The following is a 24000-nucleotide window of genomic DNA, read 5'->3' on the forward strand; positions in this document are numbered from 1 at the left end:
TACACTTAATACGGGGTAATTTATGTGTTCGTTTTTGGTTAATTTTTTAAGACTGAAGGGTTATATTTAACAACTGATTTAAAAAATTATCTTACAATTGAGGTTTAAAATTTTGAATAATTAAATGAATTAGTTAACAAAATTTAACACTAATTTTTTTAAAATAAAATTAAATATAAAATAAATGAATCACACAAATATAATAAAGAACAAATTCCAATACAGCTGTATTAAAAGCAATATTTTAATTGTGCATTGAATAAATTTTGTTTGGAAAGTATATTACACAAGATATTTATTTAATCAAGAAATTTAATCATTCTTATGTTTAAAATTGTTAATAAAATGTTAATAGATATTAACAAAGTATTAATAAATAAGTATAAATTGAAATATCCAGAAATGCATATCTGAGGCAACATTATGGCCGATGCAGTGCAACAACAATCTGGTCGACCTGTCAAAACTATTTAATCCAAATAACAAAAAACCGCAGAGTGGCCAGCAACAACAAAAACACCAATAATGCCCCAAAGGGGCCAATACAAAAACAACAGCAACAACACCGAGACACAAAGAACACAAAAGCGCACACCAACGCGCACAAAGCAACAGCAACAACAACAAGAGCGCGAAAAGAAAAAAGAGAACAACAACAAGAGCGCAAACACCGCAAAATAATAAACCAGCTCGACAAGTCTAAATCACACTCATTAGCAAAAGCCCCCCGAAAAAACAACAACAACAACAACAGCAACATCATCGCACTGACCCCATCATCTCTGTCCCTCTCTCGCACACACTCTCTTTCTCTCTCTCTTTCAGTGCTCCCCACACAAATCAAAATACACACAAGCACACACACTCACACTGGCACACCATCATATCTCAAATTGTTAAACGATGAGAACGAGATGAGAACCTACCCTGCAGTACCATTCGGCGCCGATCAGGCACTCAATCACTGCAAAAAGTTCATCACTCAGCGCCTAATAGGCGCCTAATTTATATGTGATTAGGTGCTCAAATTAACATGGGCATGTCCTAGGGTTCATCAGTGCATAAAAACTAGCACCCATTCGGCGCATTTTTGAGCACCCCTTTGAGCGCTCGATTAGGCAGTCGAAAAGGCACACATTCGGCGCACGTTGAGCGCTCGATTAGGCAGTAGAAAAGGCACTCATTCGGCACACGTTGAGCGCTGGATTAGGCAGTAGAAAAGGCACACATTCGGCACCCGTTGAGCGCTTAGCAGCAAATATAATTTCAATTGTAATTTTTATTTATTTTTATTTAAAATTTCAGTTCGGGGGTTCCCGGTGTTATCGGAGTCGTCGGTTCTTCAGCATCTGGTTTTTCACGCACCTCATTGCTTTTTGCAGTGCCTTTTCGGGAGGCTCCGAGGGCTCCGAGCGATTGAATCTAGTATTAGAAGAAAAATTAGTTTTGAAAATAGAACGAGACGAAAATAAAAACGAGTGATCGAAAGTAATCATTATTTGTAAGTTTTATTTATAATAAAAGATGTGTTATCTTTGGTATTCAATGTAAAAATCCCAGAAGTCATTTAAAAATTAAACTTACAAACAATAGTTACTTTCGGCCCCAATAAAAACTTACTTAACAAGGCGCGGACGAAATTTGGGTAGACTTTGAGCTTCTTCTTGTTTTGGCCCCCTCCAAGTTGTGGGACAGAACAAGTTCCTCGGATAATATGCTTAAAATGGATTGACTTAGCCATCCATTTTTACCATCAGCCTTGTCTAAAAATATAAGAAAATTAAAAAAATATCGAGAAGAAATTTGCAAACTTTTGTTTTCGGTCACTTGATTTATTTTATTTTTTTGTAAAAAATTATTAAGAAAAATATAGCACACACTATTTATGTATTTTTTATTATTTATTAAAACATTCATTGGTTTTGCAGATGCGGAAAAAAAATAACACTTTTCCAGGGACTGAAAATAAGAGATGTTTGAGATTTTTATTTAAATAGCCACGTTTGTTTACGTACACAAAAGTAAGAATTGTGGTTTAATGTTATTAATATTAATTTTTAACGAATTTTAACCACAAACATAAGTTTCAAAAACAAACATCTCTTATTTTTTGTCCCTAGAAACTTTGCACTCAGTAAGATTTTTAAATGCTTTCACAGATTTGTTTATTTGTTTATTATATGCACCATTTGTTGCTTTTCACATCAAAAATTAATATTTTTCACAGCTATTTTTTTTCCGCCACGTGTTTTTTTGGGAATCTTGTATTTCCCTTATTTTAAGTATAGATTATCTTGTTTTTTAGTCTCACTGTTTTCAGACTGTTGGTCTGCGAACGACTTACCTGGGAATTGTTTCTATTTCAATTTTAAGACACTATTGAATTTGACAAAGTTAATTGCTCGTAGATTTCTGTCACTTCTAACTCCTTCACTTAAGTAAACGCAAGTGAAAAAGACGAAAAAAGGCGCGTGCCTTCCAGAAAAACAACAAGCAACAACAACAACGGTTCCGCTAATCCGTTGTTGTTCTGTTTTTTTGGCATGTCCCGTTTGGTCTATGCATCTTGCACTTAGAAGCAGGGTATTTATAGACATATCCGACTATGCAAATCGTTGTAAAAAAATATATTTTTAAAACTTCACATATTAATAAATAATATTAATAAACATATACATTTTTTAAGAAATACAAATAGTTTAAAACCCAAACATATTATTTTAATTGGTTCAAAAGGAAAGGGTGCACAAAAGTCTAGCTATTTTAATTGCTGGGCCTCCTTGCCCTCACACGCATTTCTTCAGCTGAGACATTGCGAGAGAGGGAGAGCCCAAAAGTACTTTTTGTGCGTTCTCTTTGCGGACGCCGACTGAGAGCGCGTCTCTTTGCCGCCGTTGCGCTCAGCTCTGCCGGCGTCGCTGGCTGCTCTGCCGACGTCGCAGTCGGCTTCGTGCCGATTAGGCGCCTAACTCAATTGTGGAACTGCAGGGTAATAAGAAACCGAATACAAAAGATAAACACAAGCGTAAACATTTAAGTAACAAAATTGGCTTTTTGTTATGCTGAGCAAGCGAGAGAGCGAGACGGTAAGAGTCTCGCTCTTTCACACTCTTGACAGCGGGAGAGAGAGTGCGAGAGCGCCCGCCATTGCTGCACGGCAACACCCATACACTTGCGTTTGCAGCACGGCCATACTTTTTTTGAGAGAGAGATATAGAACGAGAGAGCGCTCTCTCACTCTCTCTCTCTCTCTGAAGTAACGGCTCGTTTTTGTGCCTGTATGTGTGTGTGTGTGTTTGTTGTCTGTGCAATTGTTTTTTCAGTGGACAGATTGCCAATTGATTGTTGTTGCTGGCGCTCTCGGTCGCAGTCGCTGCCTCTGCCGGCGTCGTCGTTTTACGCTTTTTGTGCTTTTCGCTTCTTTTTTGCCCCTCCCCCTCCCCTCAGCCCATTCCTCATGTCATTTTTTGTTGCTTTTGCTGCCGACAGCGCTGCCTTTGGGGGCATAAATGCTCGCTGCCTGCCCCACAAGAGCAAACACACACACACACACATGCCGGAACACACATCGATTTACAGTGGAATCTCAGTACATGGTCAATTGTCAGATTTTCCCTCCAAATTACAGTGGATCTGCGATATATTGAACAGATTTTAATTGCAACCCTATTTTAAAGGTTTTGAATATTTAGGAAAGGGTAGGGCAAAACCGACCTTCTTAAACATTTTTAAAAAACCTTTTTTTTTTTTTTTTAAATCTAAAAAAAAATTTATTACTTAAACAAATTTTTTTTTTAAATCGTTGATACTGTTTTTACTTATATTGTTACTAAGACATTTCGCTTTTGTTCTTAATTTTTTGTTCTTTCATTTATAATTTCCTTAAACTGTAAAATACGGTTTTTGTAATTTTTAAGTAGTTTTTCATAATAATATTATTATCATAATCAATATTATTAATAAATTTATGAATTTGAATCTCAAAATTAAACAAAAAGGCAAATATTTTGGAGTTATGAAAGTTCGACCCCCGCTGCTTCCACCGTATATGTAATGTGCTCGAGTTTGAGGCTGCGTCGTCGCCTCTTGTCGTATTTTCCATTTTCCATTTCCATATGTTGGCTGTGCTTTTCTGCTGTTGTTATTGTTGCTCTGCTTCCTTTTCTTTTTCTTATGCTATTTTTCTTTTTTTTCTCTGTGTTTTTGTTTTGTTGTTGCGCAAAAGTTGTTAATATATTTGTAAAATGAAATTCATTTCGGAATTGCTGTTTGTTCTTCAGACACGTGTGTGTGTTTGTGTGTATTGTAGTGGGTGGTTTGTGGAAAATGGTGACAGGGGGTGGTGGTGGGTGGGTGGTTAGATGGCTTTGCATAAGTGGGTGGCAAAAGGGCGCGGTTGGAGAGCGGGTGGCTTCAGAGGACTTTAGCGGGCAACCAATTTACACTGAATGACAGTTTTGATTTATAATTTGTGATAAACATGCCAAAAATGAAGCGCAGAGAGGTAAGTGAAGTTTATAGAAGTGGAAAGGTTAGGGGAAGGGTTTATTTGTATTATTATGATCAAACAAACGTTTTAATTAACTCAAAAAACCATTCAAATAAATAAAAAATAACCTTATGATATATGATATGATATATGTTAACAATATGATTAACATAAAAACATTATAATTTTTGGTGTTCAGTTTCGCCAGGTTTTAATTAATTATTGAATACAAAGATTTTCAAAAATTCGATTTTAGTTAGTTAGTTAGTATAATTAAAAATTCATTTAATTTTTTTGTTCTTATAAATGAATTTAAATATACATATTGTAGTACCAATTTTCCCCATCTTAAATTCCATTTAAAGCCAAAACTACTATTAGTTCTACCGACTTTAACATCTTTCCAAGCGCAACTTTGGACCTGCTGCCATAATCTGTTATGGATATCATAAGTAACGATAACATTAGCCCAAATAGACCCATTTCCCAGACACAAACTCATATAAAACAGTCGAGGAAGTAGAAAGAGAGAGCAGCACTTGTGTGTGCTCGACTTTTCAAAGCACAAAACCGCGCCAGGCTCCATTAAACACCCAAAGAGTGGGTGAGAAAATGTGGGTGGTGTGGGAAAAGTGTGGAAAATGGGTTGTGTGTGGCTGCGAGGGGGTGGGTTGTGGGGTGGGTTTCGGGTCGCTCGCTTTGCCAAGAGCCAAGTATAAAAGTGTCAAAACTTTCTGTTAGATTTTTGTTTTTGTTGTATCCTTTTGTTATTTGTACACACCCTCTTACATATAAAAATACACTGGCGAAAAAACTATTTAATTTTAATACACTTCTAAACCTAATCGAATGTAATCTGAAATATTTGGCAAGCTTTCCAAGTGTATAAGATGATTTTAAAACAAAATACACAGATTTTGAAATTACATCCGTTGTATTAACAATTTTGTATAAAAGCTCAAGAAGTAAGTTCTTAAAGTATTAAAACAATTAAACTATTTTTTTAAATTAAAATTTAAAAATATATCTTAAATATGTATATAATTTTTTTGTGTGCTCAGAACAAAAACATAGAAGTAGGGATGGGAGGAGAAAGCGCCAAAAGGAACAACTAAGGCAAAAACCATAAGCTTTTTCGCTTAGAAGAAGCGGGATAGAAACACAGGATGTGCGAAAGAGAGCTTACGATGGGAAGTGAAAGAGAGGGAGTTCCTAGAGTGAAAGAGAGCGCAAGAATGGGGAGGCCAAGTCAAACAAGTGTCGCCCCACTTTACCACTCCTCATTATATCGCACACATTTTTATTTATAGCCCAGCGTTACTTTTTTTTCGCCGCTCATGTAGCGTATATATAAAAAGGATATACACGGGAAATGCCTTAACACAATTACAATAACTTTGACATGAAAAGTGGAACAATAAACCAAACCAAACTCGACTCAACTCGCTGGAATGGAATTGAATGGAATTGAATTGAATCGAAAGCGGGAGTTGACACCATGGGAGGCAATGGCGGTTTGTCCTCTTCCTCTCCGCTTCCACACGCTCCTTCGCACGAGCTGCTCACTTCCGCTTCCGCCCATGCCCGCTCATGTGAGTGTGTGTTTGTGTGTAATGAAGCGACAGCCGGCGGCAAATGTTTCCATAAACAACAAACACGACAACAACAACGGGGTCGCACAACATTTATTAAATGGAAAAAAGAAAACAGGACAAATGGCGGAAAACTACAAAGCTAATGAATGCGCTTCTGAGCAGATAACTTTTATTATAAATCAATTAAGAAATGAACATAAATATATGTCTAAAAAAATATTGTGATAGCGATTTTATAAACAGAATTTATGAAATTGATTAAAATTTTATTGGATGTATAACTAATAAAAATGGTATTAGGAAATAAATTTAGCTTTTTAAAAAATGGCAATATTTTTATATTATTTTTATTTTTATTTTATTTTTAATAAAAATGATATACCAAAAATCATTTTAAGTATAACATGTAAACTATTATTGGAAAAAAGACAAATACAAGGCTTAAATCTTAAAAGAGTCTGGAAGTTTGCATGTCAAATTTTATTTTTTGGTTTAATTTTTTATTTTATTTGAATGTATGTCTAAAATGATAAAAATCTAAAACCCCCAAATATCAAACGTAGGGCAATCGCTGCTTGAGCAACTTGTAGTTATGCCTCCGGCTGAGTTCTAAACACGCAATACCACCCCCTCCCCAGTTCACCACCTTTCCGTCAGCCAACGGTTTTATTAATTTAGGTTAGTGACTTAAGTTTAGCATTTGCCGCAATTAACTTAATTAGAAATGCATTTTGTGGTTGGGCCGAAGGAGCAGCCAAAGTCAACGAATGAATCAATGAATGAGTGTGTGTGCAATTGAGTGTGAATGTGACGGCGAGTGAGTGTTTGAGTGTGCGATTTTTGGGTGGGGAAAGGGAGGTTCTGTGCGCCCATAAAACATTTGCGGTGTAGGTATGTGTCATTTGTTCACTTCATTGAAATACACAGTAATAAAAATATAATAAAGCCATTAATATGTGTTATATTTTAAATTAAAATTAAATTCGTTATTATATTATATGGTATCGAACTTGAAAACTTAAGATCTTTTTACTTTTTGATTATTTAATGTTTTTTTATATATAATAATGTTTCTTATCTAATCTTATTTAATTTTGTATCTATTTTTGATTTCATTAAAAAAAGGGATCTTAAAATAAGAGCATATTAATTTAGGTTTACCTTAAAACAAAAATTTCTTAAGGTATAAACTGCTAATAATACCCATACTTTTTTTTCGTGCAGACAAATAGATGAATGAGTGAGAGTGAATACAAATGTGAGATGGCAAAGTGAGTATGCTTTATGGCCCATTATGGCAATAGCCAATATATATATACACACTCGTGCTTATGAAAAAGCCTCCGCTTCGATTCGATTAACTAAATGCGTAATTTTGCTCTATTTTCTGCGGCAACATGGCGTATACGTCATGCTGGAAGGCAAACTTGGGCGGAAGTGAAAAAAAAGTGAATATGGGCGGGTGGGGGCACTCAGTGACACATGGCCCTGTGGCGGGTGTAAATGCGTTGAGCATCCAAGCGAAAACTAATCCAAATCAAGTGAAACAAAACAACCAAAAAAAAAAAAAATAGCAAACAAAAAATCACACAAAATAAAGTTTCAATCCGGTTTCCATGGCAAGCTTTTATTTTATTTTTTCGAGCAGAAATAACTGAATTTTTTGAATCCAACGCCCTCCGCCGCCCTCCCATCCCGTCAATCCATCATGGGCAACACGTTTCGCTTCAACTTGTCAAAGACTTTTCGATTTTTTCCTCCTATTTTTGTTATTTTTTTGTGTTTTAACATTTTTTTTTGCTGGCTGTCTTTTTTATAATCATTTATTTCTATTTGATTTTATTTCTTCCTCCGCATATTTTTGCGGTCGCTCGTTTTGTGGTATTGCCAAAAACCAAATAAAACAGCGATAAAAAATTAGCGGTATCTGTATAAATCTTTCAAACCGCATATTGCCGAGAGATTTGAGTGCGAGCTACAATCGTTGTGCAATCGGAATTTTGGTTTTGATCGAAATATGTCAAAAATGGGGCACAGATTATGGCAAGAAATTTACAGAAATCAGGAGATTTTGTAGGAATATATGTTGAAAAAGTGTGTATATTTAGAAAATTTGTAAATAAATTTATAGACTGAAAATTAATAAAATATAGCAACACGTTACAAACTGAAATCTTGTTATTTGATTTTTCTGCAAATAATCGATTTATTAAAGCGTCAAGGATTATTAATTCTTAGAAAAGCACCCTTAACTATAAACCTTTAACATATTGAACATAATACCCTGACTTGAACCCATTCACAGCTTTCACCCAAGGTATTCATTACCAAAGCGCACATTACCAAATATCCCATAATTCGACCACGGATTCCGACACGCCGCCCTCGAGTTTCAAGCATTTGAGATACTCGAGTTTTGGACTCTCTGGCTTCTTCATCCGTTAATTGTATTTGTATCTTTAAAAGTGAAGACTGGGTCACACACACGGCGGCCACTGAAGTGACTTGAATAGAAGTCAAGTGGAGCCAAACAATAGCGAAGATGAAACTGAAGACTCCCCCGCAGAGAAGCAGCCAATGTTTGGGGGTCAGCGGGATGAGGGGGTGGTCGTAGGTGGCTCAACAAATTAGCATAACTTGTCATAAGTTGAAAAATCCCATTAGGCTAAAGATTTGCCTTTTTTTGTGATTTCTCGTGTACAGAGAAAGAAAACTAGGTAGCTATTTTTTACAAAATCATTTATTGTTATTTCGAGTTATTTTATCTATAAATATTTAATCAAGAATTTCCCCAACTAACTTTAAACTGTAGTGTACCATACTAATTGTACATTTATCTAGTTATAAAGTTACCCTTCAATATCTTAGTTATTAAAAGGCTATAAGTAACTTACATTGCCTAACAAAAAAATAAAAATAAAAATTTTTCTTAACCTTGAACTTAAACTATTTAAAAATATCAGTAACAGTTTAAACTCTTCAAATAAAATGCAGAAATACTTTACACTCTTAAAATGATATCATTTTAATTTAATCTAAAAATATCCCTTTATTGTCTAGTTCTTTGTGTTTACTCGATATATTTCTCTCTGTTGAGGCCATTGGATTTGTTTTGTTTTGGCCGCGTTGAAGGCTGATCAGGGCATTCGATCATTAAGAAATTACCATTTACGAGGTTTGAGGAACTGCAGAGTTGGGGGTTCCGCTTATTGGATTCCCTTCACTTCTCGAATGCCAGACGAGGCAATTAATTTGCATAACCAAACAATGCGAAGATCTATTTCTGCCTGTAACAAAATTTAATGTTTCATTTCCATTTACACAATTTCTTTGGCACATCTAAGAAAGCCGCAAAATGTTTGGTAGAAAAGGTGGGGGCGTGGTTTCATAAACCCTAATGATATCGATTAATTTGCATTTCCCTTCACAGCTTCCGTGGCAGCGTAACTTTTCCGTTGTAATTAAAACGCCAAAAGGTGCCACACCCAAGTTTTCCCTCCCAGTTTCGATATTTTATATACTTGAGCAGGACTCGGATGTTTTAATGTCTGGAAAAAGTTGGCGCAACAGCACAAAAAAAAAAACAAAATGGAAAAAAAGAAGCATGCTGGGAAAATAAAGAGAGCAGAAAAGTAAAGGAAAGGAAAGTCAATGGCTGAAGAGGAGGACAAAGTTTTATGGAGCCCAAAAAGTAATAGGCAAAGACGTTTTGGGAGGGGATGAGGGATTGGGCTGAATTTTCCTGTGCCAGTCGTAAGTAGCATTTAACAGCCAACTTATGGCCGAGGAAAAGCGTAAAGAGGCTGAACACAAGTCAGCCATGAAACCCCATGAAAAGTTGTACAAGGAAAGCCTCCCAAACATTTTCCTACCTACCGAACTGACTGGAAAATATCATTCCCGGGGTAAATCAAAGCCGATTTGCAGTTGATCACTGAGAGCAGTTTACAGTCACACCACATAGGTAGAAAAACATAGGTATTATACCTTTTCTTATACACATATATATGCAGCCGATCCTTTGGCCAATGAAAATTTCATTTAGTTTCTTTTTCAGTGAGGGCGAAGAGGTTTCAAAAACTTTTCTCCAACCTTTTAAATTTGTCTGGCTTTTCTTTCTTCCCCCGCCTTTTCCATTTTCAGCATTGCAATCTCGCTCTGCCTGGGAAAAACTTTGTCTGCATTTTTGGCTCCATCTTGGAAGAGGGAAAAACTTTTGCCTTTGCTTTTTGTCATATTAACAGCAGAAAATCATGGGTACGAGGAGCCTGAGAGATGGTTATCAGACACAGAATGGCGACTGCTAAAAATAATTTCTTGCTCTGAGTTTTGTGAAGTTTTTCACCCTACAATTTCCCTGACCACTGACCTGACTTCATCATCATCATCATCATTGGCAACGCAATCTTTGGTCACTTTAACTTGTTATATATATTTATATATATATATATATTCAACTCCTTATATATGTAAATACGTATGCAAGAGGAGGCCACAACCACAGGAATCGGAAAGAAATCGCTCAGTAATCAAAAGGGGATGAAGGAATAAAACATTCAATATGCAGAGGGGTTGACCGCTGGGCCAGAAGATACACTTTCTCAAATGCCGTTCAGTGCAGCCAGTCGGAAAATTTATTTGGCATAAATTAAATAAATTTCTTAATAAAATAATGTTGAAGGGGGAATTCTCCTTTTTTTCTTAAATCAAGATTAATTGAGTTCTTTGCAGAACAGATTGCCTGAAGGGAATTAAAAAGGAGAAGATCTATATAATTTTTGTTTGGTTAGGTTACTGCATTTCCTAGAACAACAGTTTCTTGAAGAGAATAACATTTAAAATGTAATAAAAGTTTCAATCCTTAGAAAATGATTCATTAAAGAAACATTATTTTGTAATTCTAAGGATTCCTGTTAAAATTTCTTAAACGTCTTAATAGGCCAAATTTAAAAATCTGCAACAAATTAATAATTAATATTAATGGACTAATACAAAAAAAAGAGAAATGATAAAAATATAGGAGCTATATGTTTTTGTGATAAAATTGAGTCTTTGGAATATTTATTAATTATTAATTTTTAAATATAATTTCGATTATAATTAAAAATTGGAACTAGAGAGAACTTAAATAAATCAATTTCTAAGTTAATTCCTCTGGTTTTTTATCAGATTCAATTTACGTTTGTTACCGGGGTATTTTCGCATGCTTATAGGGAATTCATAAATCTGTGACTTATTTTCTTTGTCACTTCTTACTCCGTCTTGCTACATCCTTGCCTGAGTGCATTGGCGTCTGTTGTCCTTGCCAGCACACACACAGACACACGCACAGTGAAAGAAGATTCTCGTGCACACACACACACACACATTCCCAGGCAGTGCATTGGCAGCTTCCTTTTGGCTTCTTTCACCCATTTCTTTGCACTCTGAAGATTTCTCCGCCATATATACACTTTTTCTTCCTCATTTTTTTTCCTTCTTGTTGCCGCTTTCTGGCATGTGAATGTACTTGAAGCATTTCCGGTGCACATTACAGTGGAGAACAGCTCGGAACGACGACGACAACATTGCCCATTGTTGGCATATACCGCCCACTCCCATTCCCAATCCCTTTTTTTACCCCAACCCCCTGATCTCATTCCGTTCCTGTTCTATTTTGCTCCTGGAAGAGTCAACTTTTTCAGCGCTTTCTTCTATAGTGCACAGAGAAAAAGAAGCTAGCACAGTGGAAAATTAAATATAAAAATAAATATATAAATATAAATTGCACTTAAATAAAAGTATAAATGTATAAAGGCATTTAAGTTATTTAATTTAACTCTTATAAAACATTTTTAAAAAAGGGAGTATCGACTTTATCATTACTAAAAGAAATTCTTTAAAATATTTACAATTCTTTAGCTTAAATTATGATTTATAATTATCTCATTTTATTAAGATCCAATAATACAAACTAAGCGACAACCATAAAAAAATGGGTAATATTTAAAAGTATTTAACATTTTTTAGCTTTAATGTCAATATTAGCCAACGATTTGGTAAATGTGTGTTTTATAATTTTTAATTGTTTCATTTTATTAAGATCTTTTAAAACAAAGTAACCGACAACAAAAAGGACTTAAAGGTCCTTAAAAAAAATATGAAATGTATGTATATGAATAAAATTATTTAATAAAAAAAACATATATATTGTCATATAGATATAATAACAGATATTGAAATAATAATATAAATTATATAAAAATGATTTCATTTTAAAATAATTTTTATTTTTTTTTAAATATATAGCTAGTATGTGGATGTTCTAGGATTAAATGAAAAGAAAATTTTAGATTGATACTCTTGCAATTGTATTATAAAGTTATGGTTATAAAAACGAGAAAATTATATGAATAGTTTTTTCGCTACTGCAAGTGCAGTAGAAGCAGTTGAGAGAGCAAAAAGAGGGAAAAAATTATCAATTTAATTTTGTAACTCAACTTCCGTGCGCTGGCTTGACACCCCAGCCCCCTCCTGCCACGCCCCTGTCCATCCCTTCCAAAAAAACTACCCCACCCACCCCCTTGCCTGCTCACTTAGTTGAACTGTTTTCCTTTCTTTACTCTCCTCACACACTCATTTTTTAAAACTCGCTTTTTTTTCTGCTCGCTTTTTCCGCCTTGCACACTGTTGACACTGCCGCCCCAGCCCACCAACGCCCCCCCCCCGGCCACGCCCCCTTTGAACACTTGTGGGTTACATAAGCCAGGAGTGTTTGCCTGCTGCATTTCTTGCTGCGCTGCCAACTTGCCGGCTAAATAGCAAAATGCAGCGAATACGCAATATGCGCAAATTACGTATACGTCGTGTGGGCAAATATGTGTTTTTTTTTCCCTCCCAGCACACATATACACATGTGTATATACTTAGTTATGCTATAGCTGTATAATGCAGGGCTTAAAAATTCATGGAAGCGCAGGAGAATAATGCGAAGTGCAACCTTTTCTGAATAACTTGGTTTTTGCTTACTGCCTTCATTTTTCCCAGAAGCGGTTTATTACGGAAAAATCAAACTAGTTTTAAATTCCAGGGAAAATAATTTTAAGGGTGAACTTTTACTAAACTACTTCTTATAACAATAATTCATGATATAACAAAGTTCTTTTTTAGTTTTATTTTTTTTAACTTATGTATTTTTGTTTTTTCAAGACCCTTAGGCTTTTAAATTTTACTTTCTATGATATCTTCTAAACTCCCGTATTTATTTTGAAACATTTTGTAATTTTATTTAAAGTTCTTTTAGATATTATTTATTATAGATATTATATATTTTTAGCAAAACCTAAATGTAAACTAAGCGATGCTAAGTGATTAATAAAATCTAGTTGAATTTCTTTAACTAAAACTAGCTATATATTTAAATTCTGATATCCCTATTAAAAACCCAACACGCAAACTTTAGGAACATCAAGATTTAAAAGTAATGCCTAAGCCGTTTAGTTTTAGCCAAGTTTTCAGCTCATGACCATAACTTTTTTATGAGTATTAACCATCCAAGTTTTCATGGACTACTAAATAAAGTTTATAAAAATATTCAGCGTTTATTTACAGCTTTCTTTCGTGTGATAAACTTCACTTTATACAGCTATTAAAGGGATTGTTTTTCCTTTTTAGTAACTGGATCAGCACGCTTTAATTTCGTCAGATTTTATGAACTATTGGGCTGGGCACTTTTTTTTTGAGATTTCGTACACTAGAGACAAGTTTCATTTCTCATTTATGGCCTTCTTTTTTTCGGGTGGGTACCAGGGGGTCTGAAAAATTTAACTGCTGGCAATTTTCGAACATTTCGCCATTTTCTAGTTTGCTTTTACCAATTTTCCTTTATTTTGCGCGCTGCCATTGTTGTTCTTGCTGTTGTTTCTGCTGCCTTTTGGCTTGGTTTTATGCGTTTACCAGGTGAGCGGGGGGTGGGGGGAAGGAGGGATCTAAGGGGGGGTGGTGAAACCACAATAGCAACAACACGCAACGCAGGATTTTCGAAAACCCACAGCATAAAACATCAGTTACCCCCTCTGTTTCACCCACTCACTTGGGGATTGCTCCTTTTCCCCACCCACCAAACACCACCCACCGCCCACCGCCCCTTCCGGTCCTCGCTCTCTACTTTACGAGCTCTGAATACAAAATGGGTTTTCTGTGGGTCTCCTACATTTCACCAGCACCTCCAGCCCCAAACCCACCGCCCTCCTGAGTTCCGCTTTTCATCCCGTTTAGAGTGTGGAAGCTTGCCGCGTGAAATTGCCACTTGCTGCACACGCTTCTCGCCTGTTCAACTTGGCCTCCGTCATGGCATCGATGTCGACGTTGGCCCGTCCCTACTGTAGGAGCTCCCAGAAAACCCACCTCCGAAGCACTGAACAAAATATATTTCAATTTTCTAATTGGAAAAAAAACATTTTATGTGTAACTGCATTTAAGCTACAGAACTAATCTGCTATTATAATTAGCGATACTAATAAATTGAGAGTAATATATTAATACCTTACGAAAACTACAACCTTAGAATTTCTTTTTTGTTTTTATTTTATTTTTGATTATAATTTCGATTACAGCAAATCGATTACTCAATTTTTTTTGATTGTTTTCCGATTTGTCTATTTCTTACATTTTAAATTGTGTTTAATATTCCAAGATGAAAAACCAATGTACATAAGATAAAACTATAAATTAAACCAAATATTACAATTAAAATTTCTTAAAAACAGTTTGTTTTATACAAATAGATGTGTTAAATTTAAAGATTTGTAATATTACAAATATATTTTCATAAAAAAAAGTTTGTTTTATACAAATAAATGAGTTAAATTTAAAAAAATTAAATATATCAAATTTATTTTCCTAAAACAGTTTGATTTATTCAAGTAGATACGTTAAATTTAAAAACTTGATTGGACTGCACTTTAAAAATAATTTTAACACTTAAAAATAATTTATTTTATTTTCTTTATTCATTTGATTTTTTCAGTGCACTTCTCAACCTCATCTACCCATAAAGTTTATTTCATTTTCGCGCACATTGCGTTCCGTTGTCACAGCCACTCTTCCACCAGCCCCTCTCCTTCTCCCTCTCTCCCCTTCTCCTCTCCCCAATTCTTCTTTCTTCTCTTCCCCACTTCCCCTCCTCTCCCCCTCCTCCCTGCTCGTGGAAAACAAAAGTGGGCGAAATGGCAGCGTCATCGTCATCGAAGTAGAAGAGTGGAGCCGAGGTGGAAGAATAGGGAATATACGGAGGGGGGGAAGGCAGTAGAATAAAGAGAGAAATCCCGAAAATCATTTTCACCATCCCAACTGCAGCCCCCTATTGTTTACGAGTGTGTGTGCGCGTGTGTGTGTGAGTGTGGGTGCACCACAATGCCTCCCAAAAGAGGCGAACTGTTTTTTGTAGCATACTTTTATGGGCAGGCGGAACGAGAAGAAACAAACAAGAGAATTTCACTTTATCTTCGCCAGATCAGACTTTTTAACTCCATCTCTGCACAATATTTAACCCGCAAGAATAAAGCAACAAAATTAAACCGAAAAAAACTTAAATCCTAGTAGAACATACGCAATAAATAAAAACAGAAAAAATAAAAGCAGCACACAATCAACGAGTGTAAGGAACAAGACAAACAAAGAGCGGAGAAACAAAATAAAAAGGGAGCAACAAACACACCCACAGAAAAACAGGCTGACAGAAGCTACAGATAGCAAAAATATAGAAAAAAGATCAAAAAATGGATAAAAGACAAAGCAATCAACGCAGGTTTAAGAACAGAAAACGAAAAAGTTGACAAAAAATAGTAAAAAAAACCCTTAGCAAAAGTTATCAAATTTTAAAACCATTTGTAACTATCCCAATATCATAAAAAAAATCTATATTTACAATTACATATATATATAACTATAGCTTAATTTTAAATTTTAATTCAAACTAGCTACTATACTACATTATTTTACTTGGGAAAATTATAAATCATAGTCTGAACTATACATCATAAAAGAAAAATAGATTTTCATCTTAAAAAAATTCATATAATGTAAAATATATTAAAAAGAAAATTTAAAAACAATAAAATTTGTATAAACAAAATATTTATTACCAAAAAATATTTCAAAGTTCTTCATATTACAAAAATATTTTCATAACTGTTACGTTTCCGTTCTAATTCCATGTTAACATATCAGATGATGATTATATGTCAGTTGCACTTATACGTACCACATATAATATATTTTTTATACACCAACTGTTTAGTGCAAGTCATTTCTCACATTTTTCTTTTATTTTCCAAAAAATAGTTCACATACCTACTATTTTACCTTCAACTATACCCCCCACCATTCCCCTAACCATTTGCAGCCCTTCAAAAAGGAAGGCAAAAGAACCTGAAGAAATAAAGGATCTCGTTTGCTGGCTAAAAATAAAAAAAGGGAAGCAACAGCACAAGTCGAAAAAAAGACAAGTGAGTAGAGTAAGGAAAAGCGGAGAAAAATCGGGGGAAAAATAGGGGAAAGGAGAAAGCAAAGCCAAGAGCAGTGGGCGGGTGTAAAAATGGGTGGCAAGAACTGAGGCAAGAAATGTTGATTTTTTTTTTGTGGCTGTATTCAGTTTTGTATATATTGTGCCACACTGGGGCATTATAACGTTATCCTTCTGGTTATGTTTCCGCTTGCCAGTCAAGCCCAAGCGATGACACGAACCAAGGGAAATGGGGGTGGGGGGTGGTAGGAAAATGTGGGAGGTGGGTGGTGTAGGGTGTAGAAGAAGGCAGCAGCAACAATGGCTGACTGACTGACTGCCAAGAGACACACACACAAACACAGAGAGGAAAACCCAAACGCACACATACACAAGCAAAGCGAGGAAAGTTCTCTTATTTTTATAGCAAAAACGGGTGGCAGTGGGTGGTGAGAATCGTGGCACGAGTGCAACTTATTTTTATGAGCCACACACACACTCACAATCACACTCATTCTCACACAGATACAGATACACAGCATCGCTGCCAGTGGCAAGCTCATAAAATTTATAACACAACGTCCTTGCCGCCTCCTGACTCCTTGCGGCTTTAGCTACAGCAACAGCACCCACCCAACCACCCAACCACCCACAACCACCTACCGCCACCCACTTTTGCCCCCCTATCTTGTCTGTGTGTGTGTGCGTGTTTGTGCGACTTATGTTTGAGTTTCGCTATGTGTGCGTGCGTTTGTCGGCGGCTTCGTTTGCTTTTTCATAGCATTTTATGCTTTTTGTGTTGTCGGTGGCTCTTGTTAAAGAAGATTTGCCCAAAATGTCAGAGGGGGTGGCGCCGTGCGATGAGAATGCCGCCCACTTAAACGCTAAGTGGTGCAACTTTTCCACGAGAAAGGAAATGGCATCGGGATGAGACGAGTTTGAGTTTTCTGAAGGTAAAAGCGGTGGGGAAATAGGGGGTTTGGTGGTAAAAGTCGCTGTGGCACCTGTCATGTATGCAAAATTACGTAGGTGTGGGTGAGCGATACTTAATAATGCAGATATACACACATACGCCAAGGAATCTATATATTACCATGTGGCAAAAAGCCAATGTTGAAGAAGTAGAGAGAGATTGAATAAAACTATATACATAAGTTTTGCCACTTTTTCATTTCTTATTACACAATCCATTTAACTTACTTTATTTGAAGGAAAAAGAGGTTCTTATAAATATTCTTAGTCAGTTATAGGAAAGTAAAAACATATGTATATATGACACATACGGAGAATATCTTTAAAAATATTAAAATAATTTCAGGAATTAGTTATAAATTAAAATAAAATTATAAGAACTACACATCTATTATTAATGATATTCCAAAATATTTGACAACTTTAGATCATAAGAAATATATTCTATAATAACCCCAAATATTCTCAATGTTTTGTGACCTTCCTCATCACTTATTTCCAGTTACATTGCTTCTAAATTTCTAAATTTTCACAGAAAAAATTAAGCCAAAAACTATTAACATAATAATTTCAACAACTTCATTATAGATACCCCCCAGCAAAAGCTTTACACATGAATCCTGCCACTCATCAGATCTTTGCCCACATTATACCCATTTCATAATCACCAACAAAAAGTAAACATCTCATTGGGACTTGGCCCCACAGAATGAAATACTATCCATGTTGGCCCCCCATTTCCCTTGCCGCAAATGTGCTGCACACACACACACACACATGTGTAAACAAGGATTTTTCCGAGAAAAGAAAAAGTTAAAAATTTTTGCTTACAAATTGCCAGGCGAACAGAAAAGAGAAACAGCAAAAACGAGACAAGCAAATCCCAAATGGGGACGAAGGGGACTGAGGACACATGCAGGACTCTCAAACAGGTCAGACTGATGTACATACATATGTATCATCCACAAGCCAACACTCATTTCCCCCATTTTCAACTTTCCCCACTTTCGTTCACTTTAACCCCAGAGAGTTTTGTGTGTGCGAACATTTCACTGGAAGCGAAAAATGAAAAATACGAAGAGAAATCCTCTAGGAAAAGCTACCAAATGCAGTTTTATAATGTAAACAGGAAAAAAAGTTAGAAAAAATTAGACGAATAGTTCTTAACTTAGTAATATAGAAAATATCATTATTTTTTGTAGGTTTTATTCAATTTATATGATAAGAACCCCTTAACAATTTATTTTCAGTCATTTTGTACTTAGCTCTTTTAAAATTCGAATGAAATTAATAAAGACAACAGCAATTGGTAGCAAGGCAAACATTAACCAGCAAACATCCTCTCGATTGTCTGAATTTGCCATGCAAATGTTTACAGGGGCGTGCCTGTAAGAGGGGTTCTGCAAATGCATTGTCAATGTCTGTTTTACATAGTATGTACAAATGTAGTATGAGGTGGGGGGGCTCGAGATCAACATTTATATAGACAACACTCGACACTTGCCCGAAAAGGGAGCAAAGGATATTGCGAAAGCGAATATGGACACATGGATACGAGCAAATTGTAACTGTGTAACTATGCATGCGTGTGTGTGTGCCAGTCTACTACTGTCCCTATCTACTCATGGTATCCCCATCTACTCGACCCCTTTCTCCATTTTGCCTTTCTGGGGGAAAGCCATCAACCTGCAAAAAAGTTTTGAGGCAGACAATGTGTGCTGCCTTACGTGCCCATATCTCTCTCGCAGCACCCCTGCTTTCTCCAGCTTCCTTTCTGCCCCTTTCTCTTACACCCCCTGCTGTATGCTGCTGTATGGGTTTGCATAAATAGACAATGAGCAAACAGCTTGCGAACTGAATGATAACGCTGGAGCAACTGAAACGAGGACCCAGTCACCGTCAAACCAGCAAAAGCCAACTACGGAGCTTCTCCTTTCACCATTGTGCCATGTGGCAGGCAAAATGGCAGTAGCAACAACAATACAATCACACTCTCACACACACACACACACTGGCACACACAACGATGTCACCAAAAAGTTGCCCGGCCTCACACACACAAACATGCAAAATATTCGCATCCAATTCAGAGTCCTTCTTCTTCACTCGAGCCACCAAAACTTTTGCAGCCTTCAAAGATGAGAAAGTTCTATAAGAGGCGCAACGAAGATTGGATGTTCTGGGGGCTATACAAAATATACTTAGGTAGTTAAAAACATATTAACAGAAATAATATTAATATATATCTACACATTTGTTTTTATCAAAATAAAATATTATACTATATTATATGATTTATATTAATATTATTATTATTATATTATAATATATATTAATATAATATATGTTTATATGTATTTACGTTTATATATAATAATGAAGATAATGATATTATATGACAATTCAATACAAACGTGAATCTTAAAGTATAATGCCTATTACACTTTTGTTTAAAAATATGTATATTTTTAAGAAAGTTATTATTTATTTGCGTATTTATTAGAGGTAGTTAACATATACTAGCCAGATTAAATAATATTAAATGATTAATAATATTAATATCACCCTAAAAGTAAACAAGAATTTGAAATGTAAAACTAGAAATGAAATATATATTCTGCTACATTTATTTATTTAACAAATATGTGATGTCCTAGGCAATATCAAATCAAAAGTTTCCCTGGCAATATCTATTACATTTGGTCACGGATAATATTTTTTTAAACCCTATTCAAACATAGAAAAATTGTTTTAGGTAAAAATATGGATTAGAAAATATTTGTCAACTGTTTTTTTTTCTCAAATACAAAAATACAATTTTCCATACCCTAACCCAGAGCAACATCTGCATCACACCCTAAATACACTCCGTAACCCCGATTCCCCAACCCCTTTCCAAACAGCTTTGCTTTAATTTTCATTTTCATAGATTTTTCTTGTTGCTGGGTTTTTGCTCCGCTTTACGTTTTTCCATTTAGTCTTCCTTTTTGGCTGTGCGAAACTTTTTGGCATTTTTGCTGCTGTGCTAAAACTTTTATGCGCTCCGTATGTATGTATATATGCATATATGTTTTGCGTGGCTGAGTGAGTGTGTATTTTCGTGCGAAATTTTGTATAAATGTTTTTTGGCAGCCTCTCTAAACGGCAGCGCAGGAAGCATCACCAGCAGCAGCACCTCCACAACCAACACCAATTGCCACCCGAAAAAAACAAAGGAAATGAAAACAAACAGGGCCAAAAAGAAGCCAGGGAACTCCAAAAACGCCTGGCACAATTTGCGCCTTTCCAAGTATGTGTTTGCGGGTGTGCCTGTGTATGTGTGTGTGTGTGTGCCAGGGGAAGGGGGGTGGTAAAGGGGGCGGTTGGCTGCTTGTGTGCTCAACGGCCTTCGCACAATGTGGCGTATGCGTAATAATTAATACGCTTGAATTCATTAGTTGAGCAGATTTTGCATGCCACGACAAAAACGATGAGTACATATGTACTGGTGGGGTGAGATGGTGTGTGTGAGAGTGTGTGTGTGCGTGGGTGATTGGCGGATAAGAATAAATTACTATAAAATTATTAAAGTGAATTTAAAGTGGTTCGATCTTAATTTCATATAAATGAAGAGGTTTATATAAGGAAACAAAAATGGTGAAAAAAGGGATTCTTTTATACATTTTCAAAAACTAATGTCATTTATATTTTAAAGTTTAAAGATAAGTATTTTAAAAGAATATTGTTTTTAAATATCTATCTATATTATAAAACTGCTACTCTTGGATTTTACAATTTATCCTTCGATGTAATTCCAAAATCATTTTTTTAAACTATTCCATTTCTGATTTAGATCTAGGTAATGTACCCATATTTTCTATTTCAAAAAAAAACCAAAGTTCAAAAAAAATTTTAGTGTTTCGACTTTTTAAGGAATAGTTTAATTTAAAAAGTATAATACATATTTTAAAAATGCAAAATTTTTATGCAAAATTCCATTATAATGTTTTTCCAATATTTCCATTATTGATTAACTTCGAAATGAATTATCCATAGATTCAATTATAAAATAAAACCATACTTCAATTAAAATTTCAAAAGCAACTCCTTCCCTTGTTGTATTAGATTCATTTTAATTAAGAAATCTACTTTGTTTTTGAGCGGAACTTCAAGTATTACGTATACGCGCAAATAACGAATTTAAATATTACATTTTCCCATTGCTCAAAGAGCAAACATTTCACTCATTAGCCCTTTTTCTGCTCTTTTGTTTTGCCTGGGGGTGGCACCCACCCCCACGGCATTAACCCCTTGACGGCCCCCCACGGCCATCAGCGAAGGCGTTTTGCAATGAAATTATTATTTAAATGAAAACAGCAATGGAAAAGTGAGGCGTTGGAAAAGGACGATGACAACAATTGCAATAACAACTAAGTGGGTGGAAAGTGGGGGGGGGGGGGGGGGGCTGGCGACAGTGGGCGGGGGAGGATGTGGGGGCGTGGCAAGGACGATAATGTCGACGGAGTGACAATGCCAACAGCGAATATAACAGGGAAAATGTTAATAATTACATAAATAACAACAACGGCAGCAGGAGCGAAACAAAGATGGCAAATGGAGAAGGCTTTCAAAGGGGAGTTGGGGGCGCTTTTCCAGAGAAAAGGGGAACTCCCGTTTGTATGTATATATACATATAAATGTATGTGAATGTGCAGAGCTATAAATGAAATCGGGACAAAGAGGTGGAGAAGTGTGCTGGGTTTTTTGTCATTGTTTGAGGCAGCAGGAGCGCCAAAAGTGACAGCGCACAATATGTAATTATGTTCCCGACACAAACGCACACACTCACTGCCACTCGACAATATACATACATACACACACACACACACACAGGCGCAGAGTGAGTGTGCGGCAGGATGGTGTGGGTGCACACAAGAAATATGGAAAAAGGATGCAAAAACGTTGGCAATTTGTGTCGCGCCAAGAAGAAAAAGCAGCAGTTGTGAAATGGGAAAAGTAGGGGTAGCTATTACACAGAGAAAAAATAATGTTTTTAATAAAAAATAACATGAATTTAAAAATATATGTTCTTGAAACACTACATTTTCTTATTTGTAAATGCCAACAAATTTTAGATTGAAACCATCTTAGTTTTATCATTGGATTTTTTTTTCTGAAAATATAAAATTAGGTTAAATAGTAAATATTAAAATTAGTAGTAATAATAATAGTAAATAGTAAAATTAGACTGGTATTTTTCCTCAGAGAAAAACATAAGTTATCAAAACAAATTAACTATGTAACTTTAAATATACATTAACAATATGCTTACAAATTTTAAATTTGGTCTAAAAAAAACGTTAGAAAACATTTTTGTAAAATTTATTTAAGTTCCTTTAATGTGCATTTTTTTTATACAAATATGTATAATTTTTTAATTTCATTAAATTTTTATTCAACATTTTTCCTCAGTGTCGAAGAATCAGAACGGGAACATGGGGATCCTTCGAGGGCCGTCCTTGTGCATTGTAAACTGGCATTGGTGGGGCCGCCCTTTAATGTAAAAGGCAATAGCGACCCAAAGGCTAAAAAAGGTGAACTGCGTGAGACTTTTATTGCTCCAAAAGCGGTGCAGGTTGGGTCCTGAAGGGGTTGCATATTTTTGATGGGTAAAAGGGGAACAAAGAATGTCGGTGGTTTTGGGGTAGCGCGAAATTGGCGACAGGTGGCGCATGTGTTGACATCGCCAGCGGGCGTAAAGAATTTCATATGCGCGGGGTTGATCTCCGATACCCCAGAAAGTATGCTATAAAAAGCTAACTTCGTTAAAGGCCACCCACCAACCCTCGGTAAACAATACTGCTCAAGCTCGCCTCGCTTCGCCGGTTTGCTAATTAGCAAACGCACAGCGATAGAAATTTTAATTTAAAAGCCGCCACCTGCTGCCTCTTTCTCCTGGCGAAAATGTCAATTGAGCAACCTTTAACCTTCCCAACGGGGGGTGCAACTCGCACTCGTTTCTAAATGCAAACTCGTGGGTTTTTTTGACTGAATAAATATTTACACAAATGTGTAAGATCTTCGAGCATTCTTAAGACTTTTCAACTGATTAAATTAGCTTTGTTATATTTTTTGTTAAATTATACCCATATAATTGTTAAATATCTTATCCTATCCTAGAAATATCTTTAAATTCAATTATAATACTTTGATGTCTAAGGTTTTTTAGAGTTAAATAAGAGTTATTTAAATACTTTAAGCATTAAATTCGTATTTGCTAGCAATTAAATTGCTTCAGTTTAACAATGTTCAAAGACCCAAATACATTTAGAAGATTTATAAATATCTTCAAATGCTTTCATTTCCAGGCAACAGCGCTTGAAATTGGAGGCAATTTGTGTGGGTGAATGAAATGCCACCGGCAACGAATTTCTGTGCTAAGAAAACAACAGGCAGTCTTTACGTCATTTCGCCGAAAACAG

General features: G+C 35.6%; 1 long non-coding RNA gene across 1 annotated transcript; it reads right to left on the reverse strand.

Moving 5' to 3' along the window:
* Nucleotides 1-1296: 1296 nt before the first annotated feature.
* Nucleotides 1297-2634, reverse strand: LOC119554299. Its single transcript, XR_005219810.1, has 3 exons — nt 2345-2634; nt 1621-1763; nt 1297-1422 (listed from the first exon to the last, which is right to left on the reverse strand). It is a non-coding gene; the product is annotated as an uncharacterized LOC119554299 (long non-coding RNA).
* Between the last annotated feature and the right edge of the window lie 21366 nt (nt 2635-24000).

This window comes from Drosophila subpulchrella, chromosome 3L (genome assembly GCF_014743375.2).
Source record: "Drosophila subpulchrella strain 33 F10 #4 breed RU33 chromosome 3L, RU_Dsub_v1.1 Primary Assembly, whole genome shotgun sequence".
Lineage (NCBI taxonomy): Eukaryota > Metazoa > Arthropoda > Insecta > Diptera > Drosophilidae > Drosophila > Drosophila subpulchrella.